The sequence below is a fragment of the Pinus tabuliformis genome, chromosome Q (genome assembly GCF_031772625.1).
Source record: "Pinus tabuliformis cultivar Carrire ecotype Pingquan chromosome Q, CPIR1, whole genome shotgun sequence".
Taxonomy (NCBI): domain Eukaryota; kingdom Viridiplantae; phylum Streptophyta; class Pinopsida; order Pinales; family Pinaceae; genus Pinus; species Pinus tabuliformis.
In genome coordinates, this window is record NC_142296.1 from 645,974,877 (window position 1) to 645,982,999 (window position 8,123).

General features: G+C 35.2%; 1 pseudogene across 1 annotated transcript; it reads left to right on the top strand.

Moving 5' to 3' along the window:
• Positions 1-530: 530 nt before the first annotated feature.
• Positions 531-5,217, top strand: LOC149221151 (CO(2)-response secreted protease-like; annotated as a pseudogene). The gene is made up of 11 exons (XR_016249356.1): positions 531-687; positions 778-869; positions 963-1,060; positions 1,140-1,298; positions 2,033-2,144; positions 2,225-2,783; positions 3,183-3,295; positions 3,418-3,660; positions 3,768-3,882; positions 3,963-4,148; positions 4,537-5,217. The product of XR_016249356.1 is annotated as a CO(2)-response secreted protease-like (transcript).
• Positions 5,218-8,123: the final 2,906 nt, after the last annotated feature.

Here is an 8,123-nt window from a genome sequence, read left to right on the forward strand (position 1 = left end):
TTAACCAGGGGGGCAAGGGATGAACTGGGACGACGGAGAGGCACTGACTCGTAAAGAAATCTAACAGCTGGAAGAGAGGATAAGAGACACAACGCACAATCAGCTGGAAGAGAGAAATTGTCACATCCATGAAACTATGGGAAAAAGGGTAAGCGCGTTAAATTTAAAATTAGCCGCTGAAGAACAGACAGCAGAGAAGGAATTGAGAGCCGACAAAAGAAATCAACGGCGGGAAGAGAGACAAACAAAATCGACTTTCCAAATAACTTTTAAGATTAGATATGCTCCATCCGCCCGCCCGCCATTGTTGAAGAGCTTGGATGCAGCTTGCAATGTAATTTTTATATAATTTATGCTCTACATTTCGTGCATTTTCAAGTTGACAAGCGATTGCGACGTTTTTTTTGTCATTCAACATTGACGCTGCAAGGATTTGCACAAATCTAATTGCAAATGGCCATCTTCAGATCCAATAGAGACACCACTCACTCTGCTCGATCTCATTAGCCCTCTATTAAATAAAGCTCCACCATCCACCAAAGTATTACAATAGACCGTTCTCATCTAGATTGAGTAGACTGAAGTAGATAGTAGTGAGAAATATTAGTGATGGGGTTCAAGCTTTATTTTGCATTGCTTTTTCTCTGCACTCTGCTGTTCGGCCTCGCCATTGCTGACGATGGAAAGGTGCGAACTCTTAATTTCTTCAAATTCCTTCTCTTTCCGCCGCAACCTTACTCAGCTTTAATGTCGCTAATTTCACTGATCTGCATGCAGGTGCACATTGTGTACATGGGGAGTTTACTCCACAATAATAGAGAAGAGCTTGTAACCAGTCATTTGAAGGTTCTTTCGTCTGTTCTTGAAAGGTATGAAATGAAATATTCAATTTGAGAATTTGACAGGTATCGTTGTTACTTGATTTCATATATTTTATGTGTGGGGTATTTGAACCTTTACAGTCCGAGACACGCAGAGCAATCTCTGGTGCGTAGCTATACTTATGCCTTTAATGGATTCGCAGCAGTATTATCCAAAGAACAAGCGACTGCATTAGTTGGTATGTCTCGTTAACCAGTGTTGTTGTTAATGAGTAAACCCCCATGTTCCTATTCTGATAAATTCCCACGATTTAGCAGGGAAAGCAGGAGTATTATCAGTGTTCCCTGATCCAGTGTTAAACCTTCATACAACACACTCATGGGACTACTTGGAAAAGAACTTGGCCATGCCAGCCTCTTCTTACAGAAAACCGAAATCTTCTGGCGCCGATGTCATCATGGGGTTTCTAGATACAGGTATAAGGCAATATTACGCATTTGAAACTCCATCTGATTTAGAGTTGGAAGGAGATATTTAAAATCTGTGTATTTTAGAATTAGTTAAAAGTAAGAGTCTAACTGTTCTATATAGATGGAGGTGTTTTTTTGGGTTAATTTGTCAAAAATGTGAAAGGAATTTGTTGCAATTATAAATTTGATCTCTCAAAAGAATTCAGTGGCATTATAAGTTTGATTTATGATAATTTGATCTCTGAAAAGAATTCAGTGGCATTATGAGTTTGAATTTGTTGCAATTATAAATTTGGTTTATGAAAAGAATTTATTGGCATTATAAGTTTGACTTAGGAATTTAATGTAAATAAAGATTGAATCCATTGAAAAATTAAGTTTAAACCAACTAAATTCGCAATATTACAACAAAAAAATTTCACTGAATTTCGAACAAAATTGTTTCACTGAATTTCAACCAAAAACTCCAAAACAAAGTCAATAAAAATATTTTTATATATAAAAAATAGTATTATTTTAAATTTATATATTATGTACATATTTATTTATATAAAAATTATTATTTTATCTTTATATAAAAATAGTTTATATCAATATAGTTATCTTTATATTCTTTATATGATATCAATGAGGAATGAAATTTCTACATAGGTTAAAAAGTACTCTGTTTATATTAATGGTTTTTATTTGTTTTTTAAACAATCCATATAACTTCTTGGAAAATAATCTTTTATCTGAAGGCATTTGGCCGGAAGCAGCCAGCTTCAGTGACAAGGGTATGGACCCTGTTCCTTCGCGGTGGAAGGGAGCATGCGTTAAGGGAGAAGGTTTCAACGTTTCCAACTGCAACAGGTGATCTATGCAACTGAAATAAGTTCGTTGCTTCTATTCTTGTGTGGCTTACAGCTAAAATAATATTTCTGTCTTAACAGGAAAATAATTGGGGCAAGATATTACTCAGGTGGAGAGGACGATGATTTGGTGACAAGTCTTAAACCGAAATCAATATTGCCACAAACAAGGACTGCAAGAGATTATCAGGGCCATGGCACATATACAGCTTCCACTGCAGCTGGCAGCTTTGTAGACAATGCAAACTATAATGGTCTCGCTAAGGGAACAGCCAGAGGTGGACCGGCCAGTTCCTCTACTAGGATTGCCATGTATAGGGTTTGTGGGCTGGACTATGGGTGTCCAGGTGTACAGATTTTAGCTGCCTTTGACGATGCAGTTAAAGATGGAGTGGATATTGTATCCATCTCAATTGGAGTTCGGTCCAGTAATCAGGTCGATTTTATGAACGATGCAATTGCCATAGGAGCGTTTCATGCTACTCAGAAAGGAATTCTGGTTGTATCCTCTGCACGAAAAGAGGGACCGGATTCCCAAACAGTGGTTAATGCTGCACCATGGATTATTACAGTTGGAGCGACCTCAATCGACAGGGATTTCCAGTCAAACGTTGTGTTAGGCAACGATAAGATTATTCAGGTGAGAACAAGGGAAAACAAACAAAACAGTATATTAATACTTTCATTTGTTCACAACTTCACTAATAGATTCTGCTATTCAAGAGCATGCCCTGTTTTTATAGTGTTAATTTCATGCTTGTTGCTAATAGTTTCAAGAGCATGCCCTGTTTTTATAGTGTTAATTTCGTTGCTAATAGTTTTAAAGACTATTTTATAAAGAAGTCGACTAAACGGGCAATAAAATGCAGTTTTGTCACTCTCTCGAAAATTAGGGCAACAATTTTGATGATCAAACAGACGTGGATTAGTTCTATAAACAAACCTGTTGTAAAATGCATATAAATTAGTTAACATTTTTCATGATTTGTAGATCCAGTATTTTGGGATTTGGCTGTAAAGATTTGTACTGTGCATTTAGGGTAAGGGCATGACCTTTTCGAATCTCAGCCAATCGGCCGTCCACCCGCTTGTGTACGGAGGAAGCATCCCTACCAAGTCCTGTGATCGACCCTCTCACCCAGTAGACGCAAGGTAAATTACATGGGTAAATTTCCAACACAGATTTAACGTAGGGAAATTAAGCTATACAATGTAGGAAATTCATAATTATATTTTTCATGAAGAGGGGAAATTCTAAGGAAGGTATTCTGCAGCAATTGTGTTCTAGGTTGCTTAGATGCAAACAAAACGAAAGGAAAGATTGTAGTCTGTATTGCAAATGACACAGCTACATCGACGGGATCCATGAAAGTAGCAGTCCAGAACGCTGGAGCCATAGGCATGATTGTTGTGGACGACTTGCAGCTATTTGAAGCATTTGACTACAATACCTTTGCAGGGACTGCAATAAGTAAATCGTCTGCAACAGAGATATTTTCTTACATAAACTCAACCAGGTGCGTTCGCCTACAATTCCTGTTCATTTCACATGTTTATATCGATTCATTTGGCTCATCCAATTACAGTGTGGCTGTTTATAATCTTCTAAGCCTTGTCATTATAGAAATCCTGTTGCAACAATTACTCCATCGACGGTGGTTGCAAATGACAAGCCGGCTCCTGTTGTTGCATCTTTTTCATCAAGAGGTCCGGGAGCGCTGACCTAGAACATTCTCAAGGTAAGTACTGACCAATTTAGACTCCAGAAGCTAATTATGAGAAATCATCACAACATGAATCCTTCAATTGATATTTGCAGCCAGACATCAGCGCACCAGGTCTGAACATCATTGCTGCATGGGATCCTCCCAATACATTTATAGACACAGTTCTTTCAGAGACGATGTCTACCGCATTTTACATGATGTCAGGAACATCCGTAGCAGTTCCTCATGTTAGCGGAGCTGCTGCTCCTCTGCTATCAGATCAGCCCTGATGACAACAGGTACTTATAATCAGGTTTTATTCTTGAAATGCGTCATGTAATAATGCAAATATCACATTGACCAAAGCCTGGAGATCCTTTTTTCCCCTTATTCTGAAAGACTGGATATTTATAATTTCAGTAATGCCTAAATTGAATTTAGTACTTTGATATGCGTAATCCCCTAAAGCAAGTTTTTTCCTAGGGTTAGTTCAGGGCCATCCTTGAAGTCAAGTATTGAATCACAATCATCTACATTGGGAGTTAGTTCAACTAGTGATTGTAGTCAATGTTAATGGTAATGGGTATTTAATTATTTCAATGTCAGCATATATGTCATCATTTCACAAAATTTCCTGTTTAACACCTGCCTCTTTTTCTAACATCTGCACTCTAATGTATATGGCAGCGATTGTAAGGAACAATATGGGAGAATTATTGACTAATGAATCACATATCGCTGGGACGCCATTTGATTTTGGAGCTGGAGTAGTAAATCCAATAGGAGCTCTGCAACCAGGACTTGTATATGAAACATCAATCGATGATTACTTCCACTTTCTGTGTAATTACGGTCTGGACACTGAGAATATCAAGCTGATCGCGGCGAATGAAAGTTACAGGTGTCCATCCGGTGCAAAAGTGGACCTGATTAGTAACATGAACTATCCAAGTATAGCCATTTCCAAGTTAAATATTGTGAATGGGAGTACAACCATAAGCAGAAGCGTCACAAACATCAGTCCTGATGTCGCACCCACTTACAAGGTTACCATTGGTGCACCTCCGGGTTTGAGTGTGAAGGTCTCTCCAGAAATTCTTCAATTCTCTGAAACTTCCAAGAAGCTATCTTTCGACGTAGTTTTTACAGCAACCAAGGTTGCCACCAAAGGATATGTTTTCGGTACACTCGTGTGGAGCGATGGAAAGCATAATGTTCGTACTCCTTTTGCAGTGAATATGGTGTGACCAAAGCACAAGGGGCAACCTTATAAATGGTCAAGTAATAAAACAAACGAAACCAGCAAGGCTGCTTGTTCCTTGCATAGACCATAAAGTAATAAAACAAGCGAAACTTGCTTTTTGTAAACCTGTTTTTTTGTTAGATATAATGGTTTATAACTTTATTGTTAGATATAATTATCTCTGATAATTTCTTGCAGAGTCATCAATATCATGGGAAAGGGGAAAAAATGATTTTCCAAACTTGGAATACATAAAGAGTTTGCCAGAATTTTGAAATTCTAGCCCTCAACACTGATTACCAACAAACAATTGAAAATTAAAGCAAACAAACAATTGAAAACCGTTCATCGTTCTCATTGCTTAAGAGTGTTGTCTGAGAGAGGGGTCCTGAAGTTTAAAGGCAAGAATCCTTTAAAAAGAATGCCCACAAAACCCTCCCTTTTGAAGGACTATTCTCTAAATTATTTCACCTTCAAAATTACTAAACATTATCAAGTGGTATGGTATCATAATAAAAGTTTAAATAGCCCAAAAGTATTGTATCATGATGAGAGTTTAAATAGCCAAACTATTTAGCTTATAAATTAACATATACCATGATATCCAATATTTTATACTCCATTCCTTTTCCAAACTTTTCTATTAAAACATTTTCACATCTGTAATATAAAAAGTAAAAACATCACACATAAATTTGTCCCTAATTGAAAACACCATTAAAAACAGGTAAAAGGAAAGGGTAAATTTCTTCAATGACTTGAAACGGAATGGTAAAATTAGGCAATGACTTGAGACAATTAAAGTTGCTGGACATCTAATCACACTGAAAAAAATTGGACAATTTTCTGAACACCAACTCTAAGCTTCTATCCGCGCACTTACTCTTCTCTCCCCTTCTCCCGGTGGCATTATACTCTTTTGGGAATTCATCTGTCGCAAAATAAATAAATAATGGTTATTGGTTATTGTTGATGTTTCACTGTTCACATGTGAGACAAAGGCAGCAACAATTTCAGCATCTGTTTGACAGCTAATTGTCCTGTTTGAAGTGGATCCATTAAATTATAGTTGACTCTGGATGAAGAGGGATGATGAGGTTGACTATGGTTGAAGACAATTGATAAGGTTGATCAATGTTGAAGAGGATTGACTATGATTGACTTAATTTGACCATGGTCAACCATTGATATAACAATGTACTATTATTACATTAATCTAATGATGTTACATTAATGTTGACCATTGTTACATTAATATTAGTGTTGAAAATATTGGTATCTCAAGAAAACATCTTGTCGCAATATCGGCAAAATATCCGCAAATATCGATAAAAAATATTTTTTCCAAATTTTTAAACATAGCTGATATTTTGCCCATATTTTCAAAATATCGGGATATTTTGCTGATATTTTAGATATTATCAACAAGGATTATCAACAAGGATTAATATTGACCATAGTTGAGCATTGTTAACCATGGTTGAAAATGGTTGATGTTACATTATTGTTAATGTTAATGTTACATTAATGATGAGAGGTGACCATCGTTGGTTAAGGTAGAACATGGTTGAGCTTAGTTGAACATGACTGACAATGACTATCGTGGTTGACCAAGGTTGACTATTGTCACATGGTTATGGTAATGTTACATTAATGTTGACCATTGTTGACCATGGTCAACTATGTTTGGTAGTGGTTGGTCTTACATCAATGTTAATGCTAATGGTACATTAATGTTACAAAAATGGTTACCTTAATGGTTGAAGTGGGTTGACCATGGTTGACCTCAATTGAACATAATCGACAATGATTACCATGATTTACCTAAGATGAACATGGTTGATAATGATTACCATGGTTGACCTTAGTTCACTATAATTGACAATGGTTACCATAATTGACCTCAATTAACCTTGATTGATGATGATTACCATGGTTAAGCTTAGTTGACCATGATTACCATGATTAACCATGATTAACCTCATGATTAACCTTAGGCGACCTTACTTGACAATGATTACCATGGTTAACATCAGGGGTAGAGCATGGGTTGTTATAGGTTGACTATGGTTGACTAGAGATAACGATCGTTGACTAAAGTTGACCATGGTTGCCTATGGCTAACTAAGACTATGTATGGTTGAACATGGGTGATAATGAGTGACAAGGTTTGACCATGTATGACTATGGCTGAGTTTGTTTAATCATGTTTGGCCATAATTGAGCTAGTCAAACATAGTTAAATATGATCAACATATGATTGATTGTGGGTATACATAGTTAATCAAAGTTGTTAATATTTGTTATAAATAACTATAGTCATGATTAACTATAATGCCCATATTAAATATGGTTTAAGGCATTAAATAATAAATCTTATTTATATATTACTACATTTATCCATAATTAACCTCACTAATAACATTAGTTAAACTACCTTAATTATTCTTGATTTTTTTACACTTAATAATTAATGTATAATCTAAATTAGGAACAGGTATTCATGCTCAGTTAACATTAGCATATTCATTCACTCTTGGTTAATATTTTTGACGAGTGTTAGTATATTCATTATACACCGAGTTAATATTTTTTTTTAGGACTGTTTGGATATTTTTAATCTCATATTTTCCGCTGATGACATTCACACTAACATAATCTTTTACGACTTTCCCCTCACACTCATGTCAAAACTGTTCTTTATATTTTGAGAGAGATTCATAGTGATGGGTGAATTGGAATAAGTTAATTAGCTTTGATTTATATATATATTTAAAACTTTATATACCACTTAAATTTAGAAATGGTTAATTATGTATGTGACTTAAAATAAGTAGATTTTTTATTATTAGTATTTTTATTTTTTTTAATTTTAGCATATTTTTAATTTTGTTTTTTTAAGTAATTTAATTAATTTGATATACTAATAAGTGTGTTTATTTTGAAATAAGGTTATTATTTTTTTAATTTAATGATAAATATTCCTATAATATTTTTAATAGTAGTTATGGATAAAGGATTAGATTAATAT